At 36.5% G+C, this 18,109-nt stretch overlaps 1 protein-coding gene across 1 annotated transcript in view; it reads left to right on the top strand.

Annotated features, from left to right (window-relative positions):
* Positions 1–4,390: 4,390 nt before the first annotated feature.
* The window catches only part of LOC117991480 (monocarboxylate transporter 3-like), an 80,734-nt gene continuing 67,015 nt past the window's right edge, over positions 4,391–18,109 (top strand). Inside the window, exon 1 of the mRNA XM_034979078.2 lies at positions 4,391–4,558. The gene's annotated coding sequence lies outside the window, so the exon portion shown is untranslated. The remainder of the gene's footprint in view (positions 4,559–18,109) is intronic.

Raw genomic sequence — 18,109 nt, 5'->3', positions numbered from 1 at the left:
TTCCATTTTCAACCGCAAAATTATTTAACTTTAGTCCGGTATCCGACAAGTAGTGACGTGTTTAGAGATTACGTTGAAAACGTTTAAATCTGGCAACTTGAGGCTTGGAAAACATCCAAAACTTGAACAAACGACTAAGCATTGAATATTTTTGTTTCATTGTATGCATATTTTCTTGGCAACAATTTTTAGGTAACATGCCGTTCTAGTTTTGATAAGGTGTCTGAAACAACAACATTCACTCATGGATAACTGGGCAGCTACTATGGTCAGATTCTATGATTCTGATGAAGATTAATTCAAATCATCACTACCAACCAGCCAACCCACTATTTAGCACGGGTCTTCTCTCAGAATGAAAAGGTTTATATTATTCTGTCATGCTGGCCCAGTGACTTATACAGGGTTACAGGAAAAGAGGACGCGATCCCGTTAGGGGGTTATAGTACAGGACATTAGCTATCAATCGACCTCTAAAGTGCTTATGCGAAAGTATATCGTTTTCGAGTTATTCATTTTTTTATTTTTTTTTAGGTAAAGGGGTGTTTGCCACTTTAAAAATTAGTAAAAAAAGAAACAATGTATTTCATCAGATTTTTTTTTATTTCTTGCTAGTGCATATCCTTGTTAATAATAAACAGTTATAAAACAAGAAAAATTTTCAAGCATTTTAAAAGTACAGCCCTAAAACTGTAAAAGTTTTCGATTTTTAAATTTAATACTTTGAATAACTTGCAAATTTTCTGTGAAAACTACTATGGCACTTATCCTGCGGATTATTTTTAAAACATCTACGTTTCGTTGGCTATCTATTGGTATAAAAAGATTACAAAAAAAATCATAAAATCAAGAAAAAATTACACAACAAAGAGACCAGGTAGAAAATTCTAACAAATGCTATTGCCAAAGAATTAAATCAGAATCAATGTAAAAACGAGTTTAATGCAAAAATAGTTAAAGATTATTTTTCAATGAGGTCAACAGGTAATATAAAATCAGTCAAGTGCGAGTCGGGCTCGCACACGAAGGGTCCCGTACCATCGTACAAGAAATAACACTTTTTAATTTTTTTTAATTTTTATGGCGGCCATTTTGTAATTTTTAGTATTTGTTGTTATAGCGGCAATAAAAATACACATTCTGTACAAACTTCAAGTCTCTACCTATTAGGGTTCACGAGATACAGTCCACTGACAGACAAACGGACGGCCGGACAGACGGACGGACGGTCGGACGAACATGACATTTTCACGGAATGTGTATTTCTTTTGCCGCTATAATAATTTTGAAAGAACACGTGAACAAAGTGTCATATCTCAAATCAAGAAAGACTAAGATGCGTCAGTGGACAATTTCTTAGTATATAAGATAATTTATAAGTTTAGGTTAAAATAAAATTACTTATTAGTCATACATTAGGCTAGATCGTAATATAATTGAGTAGCTAATTGGCACTCAACAATAAGGAAAAAAAAAAAAAATGTTGAATCAATGACCCTTAGGTACTACTATACTTAGATACCTAATTATGTGTAATATAATTGAATTACCTCTTAGATGAATTCACAATATTAGAACTAACTCAATTAGTGATTTACAATGTACCTAACGAGAAATGAACATGGTATTAAGGCTTAAGTGCTAATGACCAGATGTTAATTCTGAAATCATTAATTATCACAATACATTTATCTTTGTAAGTACGTATGCTTGCATAGCTTAGATACTAACCTATAAATTATTATTATTGTTCCATACTATTAGGATAGACGTTTGATCAGCTTTTAGCACGTCTTCTCGTTCCAATTTCGGTCTTTGATACTGAATAACCATTGAAAATTAATTGATTAGATATAGGTATATCTACGTTGTTAAATAATTTAGGATGTTTTGTTGCCTTATTGGTTATTGGCACTATAAATGAAACAATAATTTGTTGATATTTAAGTATATTTGTATGTGAAAAACGAGTATAAATATCAACAAATTACACACACACACATCAAATGTATACACACATCTTGTTTTTAGGGATCTATACCTCAAAAGGAAAAACGGAACCCTAATAGGATCACTTTGTTGTCTGTCTGTCAAGAAACCTTCAGAGTAGGTACTTCCCGTTGACCTAGAATCATGAAATTAGATTATATCTTATAGCATTAGATCTTATAGCTGACATTTGAGGAAAAATCTGAAAACCGTGAACTGGTGGTTACATCACACAAAAAAAATTAAATTGTGGTCATGAACTAATAATTAGTATGTTCAATTTTCTAAGTAAGATAACTATATCAAGTGGGGTATCATATGAAAGGGCTTTACCTGTGCATTCTAAAACAGATTTCTATTTATTTTTATGCATCATAGTTTTTCAATTATCGTGCAAAATGACGAAAAAATACAACTGTGGTACGGAACTCTCGGTGCGCGAGCCTGACTCGCACTTGGCCGGTTTTTTTTAGCAGTAGGTTTAATATTTAACTTTATGTAACTGTGTTAATTTCAATTCTATTACATGTTATGGAAGAGCGGGGCCGCCTGCCACAAGTACTAGTAGTAAAACTAGTCACTTACTGGGATGGTCCTAATTTCTACGTAAGTACCTACCTACTATGTAAAATTGTTCAACCGATTTTTTTTTGAAATGTTAAATATAGTATGTTAAATATTTAAGCGCTATATAATGTTAATATAGCGCTTAAATATTTAAAATATACCAGATTGGAATGCGGCATTTAAATTAAATATTATATCGGCCGCAGGCACAATCTCCAAAGTGGGTAACGGCAGGTAACCGTATGCATGTCATCCCATTACCTACTGGTGCGGCTCGAATTAAATTAATGAAGCACAATCAAACCTACGATATTCAATATTTATTATTGCTGCGGTGTTCCTACTGAACAAGATTCGATTTATATTTTATTTTATTGAAAAAGTGGAAAATAATATAATTTAACCCTACACTGCGCGTGGCCCGCCACGCACTTGGCCGGTTTTTAAATAACGTATTGTTGTCGTTGTACCTAATGAGAATCTTTCGCCAATATATTTACTAAGTAGGTAAGTACGCGAGTCTGGGGGAAAGGAAAATAAAAAATAGCCATAGCTAATCCAACTTAAATTGGATACCTATGTTATTTGGCAAAAAATAGCGACCGATGAAACAGTAAACTGCTTTCTAAAAGTGGGCTTAAACGTGGCTTAACTGAGCACAGATTATAAATTGGGAGCTCAGAATTTGATCGAAAACTCTAATAGAGCTGAGATCAGTTGTACGTATTTTATGCTAGGTTTTCGCGTTAAAATAATAATTGAAAAGAGATTGTTTCTGTGGTTTTTTTTTTCAAAACCACAGGCTTTTTTGCATTAGATAGCTGTCGCTTAAGACCATGACTGCTTTGAGTCTATCTATAGCGATGACAGACAGCCGTTAGGAGGCGGTACCTGTAGTCGTGAGTTTACAAAAATATTTTCACGTGTTGGTTGGCATGCATAGTAACAGTTTTTTAACGTATAATATTACCTACTTTATTTAGGTCTGAATAAATGCTTATGTTGAAAGAATTAGGCGATAGGGGTTGCGTTTTGGAGATGTAATTAAAAAGTTTGACTTGAGCGGAAATTATTGCACCAAAGCGAACGGATGCGGTTGGATTAGAATAGAAGTTAGAGTTGATACTTGATTATTATGAAATTAAACTTTTTTACGCAAACCTTTGGAACATGTAAAAGATAGGTATTGTTCGTAGTTTTAGTTTTAAGTTTACGTAATTAATTATCACCGTTAATTACATTATTATCTTAATAGTCATAAAATAAAAGCATTTCGCACAGAATAAAAATTTAATGCCACAAATATATATCGATGCACAAAACTAATATATTATGTATTTAGTTAGTTAAATTTTTTATTTCCAAAGAATAAGTATCCAGATGAGATTGCAGTCAAGTGCTTTGTCATTAAAAATGTCAATGCACACCGCCGCCGCCGGAGCCGCTAAGTTAAAGTCAAATAATTAATTCAAAATAGGTAATAAATTACACTTTTTGATGGACGATGGCTATTTTCAGGAAAAGCACCTGAAAACGAAGTTTTAACATTTCACATGGAATAAAAATTTAAGACCACCAAACCAATTTCTTGCGTACCTAAATAGTTAGAATTTCCGAGAATACCAAGAGTTCAGACTTCAGAATATTGTGATCACAGTCAAGCGCTAACTTGTCATCGATAAAAAAAGAAAATCGCGCTAGTTTCAGGAAAAAGCATCTGAAAACGTGTGGTTTTAATTCGCACAGTACAGGGTTAAGTTAGATCTCTTGACAAGGACGTGGAAAGCGGGGCGCTCGCCCGGGGCGGCCGGGCATCGGTCTAGTACCGCGGCAGCCACCATTGCGTGAACACTGGAGTTAGGAACCACGTGACACATGAAAATTTCCCGCTCAGTTGAACGTTGCATTCGAACGATTGATCCATGATATTGGAAATTTATTGTTCTTAGTGCCTAGTGCTTGTGTGAATAAACTTTGAGAGAATTTTTGAACGGGTTATAAAGTAAGTTTTTTTTAATATTTTACTGACTATAATATTACCTATTAGTAGGTAAGTGATGACGTTTTTTATAAATTAAATTCTAGTATACTAACCGGGTTTGTAAGTAAATAATTGTTTACTTACATTTATATAAAACTATAAAATATGTACTTTTACATTTAATTTTGATTCAGTATTACTTTAGATCTATATTTAGATTGCTAGTTTTATAAGCAACAGGTGCTAGATTTGTACCTGGATGAGTTAGAAGATCGTGGAATGTGCTGTTTTCTAAGAAGCCTCAATGGCTTAGTTGTGGAATTAAATAGAAGGAGGTCTAGGTCCTTTCCTAGATAATTTGCTACTCTAGATAATGCTCTTACTAGATAATGCTCACGAATCTCCGTGGATTTAGGTTTTTTTGAAAATCCCATGGAAACTCATTGGTTTTCCGAGATAAAAAGTAGCTTATGTCGGTCGCCGGAATATAAGCTAACTCTGTATCAATTTCATTAAAATCGGTTTAATGGATGGGCTGTGAAAAGCTAGCAAAAGCCTCAAATGTACAATATTATTTTTATTAGAGTAGGTATGTTAGAGGAGAGAGTATATTACATATTCTGTGGTATCAGTATGTACCTATGTATTGGTATGGATAGTACCTAGCTATACCTAGCACAAACTTTACCTACTCTTAATTAGAGGAGAATAGTTCTTATGTATTTGAAGGAAGTTTTCGAGCTTTTAGAGTTATTTAAATAAGTTCGTTTTATTTATATGCCTGTCCTTACTAAATGATTAAACGAATTTCAGTAAGGGATTCAGGAGCACTTTAAAGCTAATTGAAGCCCGGCTCAAGAGTGAATAAATACCTACTTTAATTGCTTAGCACTTAATAGCTCGAACACATTAAAAGCAACTTTATTACCCGAAGTGAATTGAATTTTTCACCCGATGAATAGTAGTAACCTGGGAATGATACAATCTTAGATAGATAGGATCTAGAAGCGGTGGTTCGGCCTTCTAGTACGTTAGTACTATTATATCTTCTGTGCTTCTAGTTTGGGACGACGACGATGACGACACGACAGACAGACGTCGACGAATTGATCCTATAAGGGATCCTTTTTTCCTTTTGAGGTACGGAACCCTAAAAAAGGACTGTTGCCGTGCGGACAAACGCGAACGCCGTGGAGTTCAATTGGTTCAATATTTACGAAAGCATCATCATTTTTGTCCATACTAATCCACGTAGATAATGTAAACAAGACCTACGCAAATTCCGCCGTGTTACTAGCCATTTTAAAAATAGCTCCTAAACTTTTCCAATTGGGAATCGTATTAGGGACATCGCATAAAAATGCTAAATTAATAGGTATAGTACGCGACAGGTTGAGATGACGATAGAGAAGGGAACGGAACAGCCCCCGCGCGCGCTAACCCGGTGAGGCCAAGCGCAGGTGACGTGCGAGTGTGCGGGGCGTCTCCTGACTTATACCCCGATTGTCGTCTTGACCAGTCGCGAACTATAGATATAGACTTTTCGCAGCTTTCGTAAGTTTAGTTTCGCAGTTCATAAGTTTGGCTTTGCATGACAACGCATGTTAAACGATTGCAATTTTTAAGCAATGTTGACACCAGTCGGTAACTGGATGGGTGACGGACATTAGAGGTCCGAATTTGGCCTTTACGTTTCCTCTGCGCCTAAACTAAACCTGTTATGTATTAATTGATAGATTGTAAATAGTAAAAACCTAAGAGTCGAAATCTTGTCGAGTTGTATGCGGAAGGATCTGAGAACCCAAAGTATTATTATTATCCCAAGAGAACGAACTATCAACTCCTACCTACCTACTTATGAGGTTAACGGGAATATAATGAGCAAACCCGAGGATAAACGCAAGTATGTAACATTCGTATTAGTTTGTGCTACTTATTTGCACATTATTATTTTATAAATATCGCTCACGCATGCCCTACTTTAGATAGCCATAGGCAACGTCCGCCGATAGCAATAATCTCATTATTTTATTGCGCCTACGGCATTCTGTGTCCTCATAGTCATTTTCACATTTAGGTCAATTCTAGGTGTGAACGCGAATAATTTGCGAAGCCCGAAACGCCGAAACAATCTGTGCGACTCATCTCTCTTTGTGGCTTTTGGACCACTTTGTTAATGAAAAATTGGTTCATTGGTTTTTGATAAAATCGCGAACAAACATATATCTAATACATACGAATCGAATACAGAACCTTATTTTTGAAGTAGGTCAAAAAGCCGCGAGAAAGCATTGGCGTACTGATTGTGCTTGGATTGCAACAAAGCGATAAGATTATGTGATAAAACTAGCTTATGCTCGCGACTTCGTCCGCGTGGACTACACAAATTTCAAACCACTATTTCTCCCCCTTAGGGGTTGAATTTTCAAAAACCCTTTCTTAGCGGATACCTACGTCATAATAGCTATCTGCATGCCAAATTTCAGCTCGATCCGTCCAGTAGTTTGAGCTGTGCGTTGATAGATCAGTCAGTCAGTCAGTCAGTCAGTCAGTCACCTTTTCCTTTTATATATTTAGATGAAATAAAGTTAAGCTCCGACAATAAAACCCCGTGTTAGTGTTAAATCACGCGACAGGTCGAGATGGCAATCGGGGAGGGAACACCCCGCACACCCGCACAGCCCCCGCGTGCCCACCCAGTGTGCGGGTGTGCGGGACGTCCCCCCTGCCTCATAACCCGATAGCCGTCTCAACCTGTCGCGGACACGTACCTATAGCTAATGGAATTAATTAAACGAAGCCCCGTGCTTTTGTGATTTTTCTTTTCAATATTTTTCGTGCATTAGCGCGGAATTAAATATGATAACAATCATTCATTAGAATTATTGTTATCATTGGAAGAATGTACATTATTTTCTGCCGCGTACTGTACTATATTTTGTCTTATTTTGAATAATTTGTGTTGTATTGTGTGTTATCAGAGCGTACGTTTATTGCTTGCTTTTCTAGCATGACGTGAAATAATGGGAGGCGGGCGGTGGTTAATGAAAACTGTACGTTTCACTTACGTACATTAAGATATTTGGTTGCGGCGGATTATAGAAAACAAGCTTGATTTTCTTAATTATCTTCATAACTAATAATATGTAAGACAATTAGATTTGTTGCCTTTTCCCGGTAGTTGCAATTGTATCGCTGGACTGGATTGTTTATTAAGAAGTTAAAATGCCCGCAACTTAGTTTCCGTGGATTTAGATTTTTTGAAACCCCATAAGACGTCTCTGTCCCCGGGGCAATGATTAGCTATTTTTATCTCCGTGATGCTAGCTATTTTGGAACCAAATTTTGTCAAAATTGGTTAAACTGATGGGCGTTTAAAAATCTCTAACTGTATGACTTTCCGGGATGAAAAGCCGATGTCTGTCTCCGAAATGGAAGCTATCATTATACCAAGTTGCGTCATAATCAGTTTAACGAGTGAACCGTTAAAAGGTAATAGAGAGACAGAAAGACAGAAATACTTTCGCATTTACCTATACTATTAGTACACTATTTTACTAACTCCCTGGCGCAATGGTAAGTGCTGTAATATTATAAATGGGAGGTTCCGGGTTCCATTCCAGACAGTCTGGTCTGCTGGAAGCCTTCAGCCGTGGCTAGTTACTATCCTACCGGCAAAGCCGTGCCGCCAAGCGATTGAGCGTTCAGAGGTACGATGACGTGTAGAAACTTATTAGGAATATCAGTAAGGGTTTAATGAAACTGCCCCTTTCAAGTTAGCCCCCTTCTATCTTAGAACTGCATCATCACTTACCATCAGATGAGTTCGCAGTCAAGTGTTAAATTTTATCAGAATAAAAAAAAACGGATGATCGAAATCTGTATCATATTACTATCTCATCTACTGTTAAAAAGTTCAGCGACTGGAATAATGTAAACCAGCCATCCATTTCTATTAAATCCAAAAATCAAGAGCAGCTGTCTGATTGCAAATACAAATCAAGTAATAAGTATACCTAATTAGTATGTTATGAAACTACTAACCGATTAAAATACCCGATGTAAAGCATTTTTCAAGCATTTTTGCAAACATGTATTACATTACCCCACCCTCGAACTATATTACGTTTTATTAAAAAAGTCCAAACAAGTGAAAAGTCCACAACGAAAAATGCCGCACGCGCCTGTACCTTTTCCCCGAGAGAAATAATAAATTACATTTGCCCCACAACCTATGTATATAATTTCACGTTTACGCGTCACATTTATATCCCACAGTGTGCACAGCTGTTAGGTATATACTTTTATCTGGAAACTACAACTATATTTTATGCATTAAAACACTTCCTTTTCCATCTTACATTTGACAATGTAACGTTTCTTCTTATTCGGTTGCATAGCGATGTAAGAAAATTTCAAGTTCACTAATTTATCTAAGGACGGTTGGCATACTGTAGTATCCGACTGAACCTTTGGCTTCAGTTTGCCAAAAATCCACTGGCTACATCTTCGGCTTCGGCCAAAATGAGCCGAAGTATTGGCAGAAGCCGAAGGTTTCCAGCAAGCGCCGAAATCTAACGAACTGCTTTTAAAATTTACAACAAGGTCAACAAGATAGACAACATAAACTTTTAAAAAAGCATTATTTTATTCATCTAGAACGGAATTTTTTAGAGTTGTTAAACCTTTGGCTTCGGCTCGGCCAATAGTTGTGGTCATAACCAATTAACCAGCATCGGCTTCGGCTTCGGCCAGAAAAAAGAAAGGAAAACTGTTTTTTATTCGCTTTCGGTAGGAATTTCGTTGTTTTCCGATTAGGTAAGTTACCGATTAGATTACTTAGGTACCTAATCGGAATCCTCCATAATATTCTCAGCGGTGTGTTTTTCTCCTTTTATTTCGATAGATGTTTAAGTTTAAAATAACCTATTTTAAGCTTCAAAGCCAAGTTCCTTTTTCTTTAATAAAGTTCTGTTCTATTAGAAGCATGCCTTTTAAAATAAAAGTCTGTACATTCCGCTCTTGGTTTCAAGCCACGAGTACAATTAGGGTTGCTAACAATTTTATTGCTCATTGTATAAAATTAGTATCTCGGGCTCCATATTTTGTTTCCCTATTTTCTAGTGGCTTATTTAATTCATGTTTTCACCATATGCTTCTTGTCAAACTTTAATTTTGTTCAACTTGTGGAAAGTTTAATGTACTTTAGCGTCTCTGCTTCGTTCAAGTCGAGTAAATGGTTTTAGTTGCTTGAAAGTATTACATAAATAGTAAACGTTTTAATCCGTAACGTACTTGCCTATGCAAGTATTTTTGAACAGCTGGGCTATCTGTATGCTCTGCCCTATCACCAATTTTAAATCTTATGTCAGTCTGTGTGCCTGCCTGAATTTCCAGGATAGTAATCGGAACGGCTAAATCGCTTATTATGAGATTTTCAAAAGCAGGTAAAGGACTATGCAAGGAGTAGATAATCAAGGTTTTTTTTTAAATAAGAAAAAATAATGGTTTCGACGGATTTTTGATTAAGTACCCTCTATCCACGCCCACAAAAGCTATAGTAAAAAAAATATTAGAGAGTTGCAACCCTTAAATATAGTAAGAGTACTTATAAATGTAGTTCTCATTTTACCCATTTTAAGCCGTCAGTTCATTATGTTCATACTACCAGTGGTTTATTTAATGAATAAGTTGGTGCTTGGGGTGGTGCCTTTTAGCTTTTAACAATTACACACATACGTAATATGTTCTACTAGAGCATATTAAATACCATTCAGTGGATTCTATTGTCTATGTTAAACAATGACAAGCTCAGTATCATCATCATCACCATCGGTTGCCATTCTAGTAACTTAGGACACTAGCGTCTATCGGGTATACGAACTATGCGCCCTACTCATTGCCACTTCAGCTTCGCAACCCGCAAATAGCTAATATAGCTTGATGTAATTTGCCTAATGGCGTTGCTTATAGATAGAGGCATTACCTCCACTTCGCACGTCTTTCGATATACGATATGAACGAAGTTTAACACAGCTTAAGATACTCATACGTACGAATATGGTTTGGGTAACTTGAAAAGATACCAAAAGTATACCGAACGTTACAATATCCGACTTTCAGATGACGGTATAGCTTACAGCTATAAAATCGGAGAATATAAAATGGGAGAATTTCATGTGGGATATTATAGCTATGTGGAACCTTAACTGCTTATGATATTAATTTATGAACGACGATTGTTATTGCTTCCATAGATTGCTCCGACATTAATGATTGCGACAGGGGTACGTTGCTCCGACATCAATGATTGCCACAATCGTGTTCCTGTAAAATAACAACGTGAATACTATATTCATATGAAATGACAGATATGCGTGAACACCTTCTACGTTCAATGGAAAACTTATACTACGGGCTCAGATTCGCTTAGGTCCCGTGTACGAATATAGCTACATTATCCATAATCTCTAACCTATATACTACAGGACAGGTCTAAAAGTGAAATGAAATGAAATTATCTACGAGATAGGTATTATAGTACGCGCGACCAACATACGAGTATGTACGCGATCGTCATCAAATCGAAGCGACAACCCGTTGGCGGGTGGAGCCCAAAGAGTATAATATAATGTACGTGTAGCCTAAGTTAGTGCTGTTTCCATAGGTGACGGAAAAAACATCCGTGCGTGTCACCCTTTCCATCCAACCGCAACTAAGAGAGGCCGGTTGAAGGAATTTAGCTTGGATACAAGATTTTTTTAGACAAAAACGGAAAGTGAAAATTTCAAATCGACTTTTGAATTTACGCCCATTTTTGACAAAAGAAAACATTTACGATATATGACTTATAGACCTAGAACAACAAATAATAGAATAATAGGTGGAATACGTTTGTACAAAGAAGCGCGTAAGAAGGGCCACCTTATAGAAGAATATAAGTGAATGAAAAAGAATGAGCGGTCAATGTTTTGCTAACGTTACTGCTTTTAAAATTATTTTGGTCAAAGACCCTTGTGAGGTGACCTCAAACGCTAGGAAGCCTTTCGACCTATATTGGGAAACTTGGCATATAAAGTTACTTGACCCGTAAATCTGTTACATGGTTAAAGTTCATTATGCGAGTTAACGTTGCTACTTGCTACGCAGCGGACAATTTTTAGTCATCAGTACCCTTATCACAGTACCCTTGTTATCTGTACCCTTATTATAAATGAGAAAGTGTCTTCAATCACGTCGCAACGGTGCAACGGATTGACGTGATTTTTTGCATGGGTACAGATAAAGACCTGGAGAGTGACATAATAAAATTGAGTAGCTTCAGACCAAGCAGTCTTGATTTGAGGCCAATGCTTTTTAAATGCATGCGTGTGCTTGACCGTCTTCACTAGACGTACAGTTCGGACTGAGGCGACAAATACAAAAAGGTATAAAAATACCTACCTTTAGTCATAAATTCAATAGATTCAACCATTTTGTTGGTGCGGCGGCTGAATTCGATTTACGTAGTCAAGTGTAAACGTGAGATAAGGGTAAACCTCGGTTAAACCTTGTTGCATTCTTTAGTGGCCCTATAGTACCTGTAGTTTATAGGATGTAAGTAGTAGAAGAGGTACTTAATTTATAGAAAAGAACTAACTAGTAGGAGTCACAGAATAATTAAAAATAAATAGCGACTCTTGTTACGTCGTAATACACATCGCGTAAACTCTTATCTCTCTCATAAGAGACTGATAAAGAGACTTGGTCACGTGACCTGACGTAGACGTCAGTGTGGTAGATTGTGGGTTGGTAACACGCACGAACTGGTGACGATTTATTGGAACCGTAGAAGCCGTATTCTGCTGAAATTGACGAGTATGTACTATATCGTAGATGTATAAGTTCACCTGCACAGGCAACATACATGCTCAGTTTTACATGCCTGTGAGACGTAGATACCTACCATAGACGAATAGGTACTTGTTTATAGCGTTTGGGTACCTAGATATAAATGAAAGCTCCGACGCATCAGAAACTACAGATTTGGCAGACCCTGCGTTAGGTGGAAAGACGGAATCAAATGAATCGCAAGGGTCCACAAGATCCAGGCGGCGCAAGATGGTAGTGTATAGGAGACCCTACAAGAGACCCATGTCTATCAGTAGACATCTATCAGTAGGTGATGATGGTAATGAGAGCTTTGGCAGACTCTCCACTAAGTTGAAAGACGAATTCAAGCGAGTCGCATGGAACCGCCAGATTCAGGCGGCGCAAGATCTTGTGGGAACCCCTACAAGAGACCCATGTCTAGTAGTACACATCGATCGGTGGGCGATGATGATAATGATAAAATTAAAGCTATCTTATTCTTTGCTGTATTCCTTTGGTAGATGCTTGAGCTAGATGTACTTACCTACGTAAATCGATTTTGTCGATATTTGTTCAGGTTTGTAGCAATCATATAAAGGAAGAATAACTAAGGAGACAGGAGCCAATTTACGACCTAAATCAATAAGGTATAAAAATGGAAATAAATCACAAGGAGACTCGGCGATAAACATTACCCTTTTATTATCCTTCATTTTATATTCACTTCTTACGACCCCTGTGAAATCAAACACGCACAGTGAACCGAATAGTGCTATGTAATAAATATTAGGTATCCGGTATCCCTTTGATGTTACAACATTTCATATGCAGAAGGATTCGCATAGATTTGTGTACGGTCGATATGAAAGTTTTTTTATAGTTTGTTCGTTGTGTATTTAGATTGTTTCATTTCAGTATCTTTGTTAAGTCCTGGTATTTATTTAGATCGTTTCAGTATCTATCTAGTTAAATACCTGGAGAGTGACATAGCATACTTTTATCCCGGGAAATTCAAGAGTTACCACAGGATTTTTAAAAACCTAAATCCACGCGTACGAAGTCGCGGGCATCAGCTAGTTATGTATAAAAATTGTTTATATCTACCTAGTGTTTAGAACTTTGGTCGCGAACTGTCGGTCGTCTCGTGACAAGGGTTTGCTTCTTAGAATAAGAACTAAAAACTAAAGCAGTTTTTTTGCCTTGATTCTCTATTCTTTAGTTTGCCGGTGTGAAATAGAAAGATTTGCATGAGACTGACTAGCCGCAACATTTGCACGAGAATCACTAAATGTAGAAACAATTAAAAATAACGAAAACATCATTTTTTATCACTAGAGGCTTTAGTGAAACTTTTCTAGTTAACGATAGCGGTTTGTAAATCTGACGTGAACACTCCTCATACTACTATGTATTTGAAAAATTTCACACCACGATCAGGCTATATATAGCCTGTAATTAATAGGCTACTTGACAATTTTTTTAAGTTGGTCTTAAATGGTTAATATTTGTCCTATTATATCAAAAAAATTAACACTATATTTTTTTGCGCCCTAAAAACCGTAAAACTTTAATTTAAAAAAATATTTTTCTTAGACAGGTGAAAACACTGTCGGCCATGTTTGGCCGATAGATTATCTGTGCTCTGACGTCATGCATTTGTAAACAACAGTATAACCCTGTGGTTATGCTGACGTCATGCATTTGTAAACAACAGTATAACCCTGTGGTTATGCTGTTGTTTACAAATGCATGACGTCAGAGCACAGATAATCTATCGGCCAAACATGGCCGACAGTGTTTTCACCTGTCTAAGAAAAATATTTTTTTAAATTAAAGTTTTACGGTTTTTAGGGCGCAAAAAAATATAGTGTTAATTTTTTTGATATAATAGGACAAATATTAACCATTTAAGACCAACTTAAAAAAATTGTCAAGTAGCCTATTGAATTGATTTATTTCAAAAGCAGAAGATCACGTTACTAGAAGAAAAATTCTTATCAATATCAAGTTACTTGATTAAGTTTGTAAAATATAGCCATTCTGCATCTGACACCATAAAGCTTAGAGTTAAAACAGCTTTTGTATTGGGACCAGAACCGTTTGTAGATTACAATATTTGGGTAGGTATAGGTTGCTATTAATACTCATGTATCAAATGGATTATTCAATGGTTAGTGGCGTAGCTCTGAGTATTAGAATATCCAATCGATGCTAAGGTAGAGTACTTAATCGAAGTCATATTGTAGCCAATTATATCGAGCTTACAATGAACGGCTATTTGCTTGTTTCCAAAATTACCTCTGATTTTATTATTAAGTCAATAATTTACCTACTATAATAATATTTTTATTGGTTTAGGTTTTGATTCTAGTGAATCGAATATTAAGTATTTGTACTCCTATCTATAGGTATGTATAGAATCAAAATGAATTCCAGTTACAGGATAATTATTCTTGAATTGGGTTAGTAGCCAATTTGCGTCGTAATTCTAATTGTTGAGCGTCGTATTCACTTGTATTAATACTGCAATGGTAGTGTTTGGTGATGATAATTAACTGCAACCGACGGCTTAGCGTAGAATCGGTAAAGACCAAAATCTGACCTGCAAAAGAGGTCAAAAATTAGAAAAGGGGTTTTAAATTGACAGATTTCCCTTTCTGATTGATTTAGATGAGATGTAAGCAACATACGGAACTATCAACCATTAAATAAAATAGTAACAGGAGGCATAAAGAATTTAATATTTAATTTAATGCATGGCAGATGGTTTAAGTTAAGTTACGTTACGGTTAAATTTTAGCCGTCAGTAAAAGCAATTTTATGCACCTCTAGTGCCTTATTACTTCTTACTTATTACACTTTCGCATCCATACTAATATTATAAATGCGAAAGTGTGTCTGTCTGTCTGTCTGCTAGCTTTTCACGGCTCAACCGTTCAACCGATTTTGACGAAATTTGGTACAGAGGTAGCTTGCAACCCGGGGAAGGACATAGACTACTTTTTATCCCGGAAATTTTAAGAGTTCCCACAGAATTTTTTAAACCCTTAATCCACGCGTACGAAGTCGCGGGCATCAGCTACTTTATAATATTAGTATGGATAAAAGGAAAAGCTGACTTCTGACTGACTGTCCTACTGGGTCGATCAGGCTTAACTTTGACATGCAGATAGCTATTATGATGTAGACATCCGCTAATAAAGAATTTTTGAAATTCAACCCCTACGGGGTTAAAATAGGGGTTTATTAAAATTTGTGTAGTCCACGCGGACGATGTCGCAAGAAAAAGCTAGTATAGATATATGGGTTGCAAAAGTCATGACTAAGGTTGGACCAAATCATGTCCAACTCATGTTCCTGTTTATTGGTGGTCAAAATTTAAGGCTAACCGCGTAACGCAGTCAAACATTTTGTCTTCATCATAGTGGTATGAATACTGGCCTGTGTTACCTACTTTGCTTCCTATTAATGGGTAAAGCTTTAACAGTAACTGTAACGTAACTCTAACCACCTGCTATGCAACTGGACCCAAGTCGTTTACAGTTAAAACCTATTATCTGTAGGTCAGCATAATTTATCACTATCTCACTCCCAGACTGTCAGTGACTAGAAGCGTTTTCAAGAGAGTTCTTCAGCATTTTAAATTAAAATTGCTTGCTTAGGCTCGTTAGCGTTTACTCATAGCTAATGAAGTATATTTATAATGAAAAGCTGACTGACTGACTGATCTATCAACACACAGCTCAAACTACTGGACTCAAGCTATTATGACGTAGACTTCCACTAAGAAAGGATTTTTGAAAATTCAACCCCTAAGGGAGTAAAATAAGGGTTTGAATTTTTTGTATTCTACGCAGATGAAGTCGCGAAAATAAGCTAGTTTTAGGAATAAAGCCATGATGCCTAGTGATTGAGACGTCCGCCTCCTATAATCGGTCCAGGGTACCGACACGACACGACGCGACGTCACATTTTTTAGAATAGAATAGAATGTTTTTTTATTCATGTAAACTTTTTACAAGTATTTATGAATAGTCAGGTAGTTTTAATTTACCACTGGTTCGGAATGCCGTTCCTACCGAGAAGAACCAGCAAGAAACTCGGCGGTTGCTCTTTTTAATTTTTTAATTTCTAATGTTATTATACTGTACTATATATTTCCAGTAGGTACTTAAAATGCACCTATCTCGTATCCCCTTTGGGTCTTATCTTCGGTCCCATTGTGTATTCTAGACTTCTAGGAGGTCTATTATGATAAAATATTATAGATATAATGCCAATTATTTTACTAATAATACTTACACGGCGCTGATTCTATTCTCTAAACTAAATTTAGAGTATCTGCATCTTTTTCTCATTAATATTGCTAAAAAAGGAATTTACATTTGAAACATTTTAGTGCACGCTACAAATTTAACAATAGGCTCGCGACAGGCAGCTAATGTCACGAGGTTTGACAGCTCTAAATTAAATTTAAAACTGTCAAACTGTGTCTGTCGTTTTCATATTGCGTTAGTAAAAAGAGGATGTGAATACTCTAAAATTTAGTTTTGCTCAGATTCAGTACCACTGCTTACTTAGCTTACGCACGTTAAAGTCACATTAAACGTGCGTCTATCTAAGCTATATGTAAGCAGTCTATATTTTTTATTAGCAAGGCAGGGGCCTCGGCTTTAATGTTCTTTGCACAAGCTGTACGTTTAAATGATGTCGAAACCTCTACAAACAAAATAATAACCTCATAAAAAGCTCAGTTACATTACGGCACTAAAATTTTATGACATCTTGAAATTGGAAAATAAAGACAAATTGAATGGCAAGACCGCTCTAGGGTAAGTAGTTAGCCAGTTTTCGATACTGTTGTAAAGTACCCAGCAAGAAATATTGTACTTCGGCCTTTGGAAAGAGATATTACGTAAAACGTTGCAGTAGCGACAGCAACGCGACAGCAGTAGCAATGCGACAGTTCATTTGCTATCTCTCTTCTTCTTCTTATTTTGCTTTTTGGCTATTGCATTCTCTCTCTAGCCGCTGTTACGTGTGACGTTTGCGTGATGATCGCGAGATTTACACCTGTCGCAAGTCTGTCGCGAGATACGTAATCACGCCGCGCGCCGCCGCGCCCTTTCGTACAGCGTTCTCTCTGTCGTTGAGGCCGAGAAAACGTCACATAGGTATCAGTGACAGAGAAAACGCTCTACGAGGTAGAACTGCCATTCTAAAGGTCGATGTACTATATTTTCTGCCAGCTACTGTAGGTACTTAAATCGTTATTTTATTTCTTCTACTAAAAGTATTAAACTTGTATTGCTTTTTAATCTCCTAAAGCAATATCGTTACCGGTTCCTACAGATTTTGGTCTGATCTTTATTGACTTGTTTGATCTGCTAAGAAGATAATAGACAAGCTAATTTGTACCCTAAGAGCCAGCGCGTGCCAGACCTTCGTTATTTAGTTAGAGCACAATATAAAAGCTGTATGATATATCTACGCAACTTTTCAGATTGTTTTATTAGGTACTCGTGGACCATTCCCGTTTTATTACGTCAGATCACTCATAAGGTTTTTACGCACTGCGGGCGTCCCTCAAGTTAAGCGTTAACATTATCACAATTTCATCCGGTGAATCTCGACACTGCGACTATAAAAAAACCCGTCCTTCCGCGCTTTGGGACACCTTTTTCTATTTATTCAGTACGCTATACATCTCATTCCTTCGTA

This window comes from Maniola hyperantus, chromosome 19 (genome assembly GCF_902806685.2).
Source record: "Maniola hyperantus chromosome 19, iAphHyp1.2, whole genome shotgun sequence".
NCBI lineage: Eukaryota > Metazoa > Arthropoda > Insecta > Lepidoptera > Nymphalidae > Maniola > Maniola hyperantus.
This window is presented reverse-complemented; position numbering and strand designations above follow the sequence as displayed.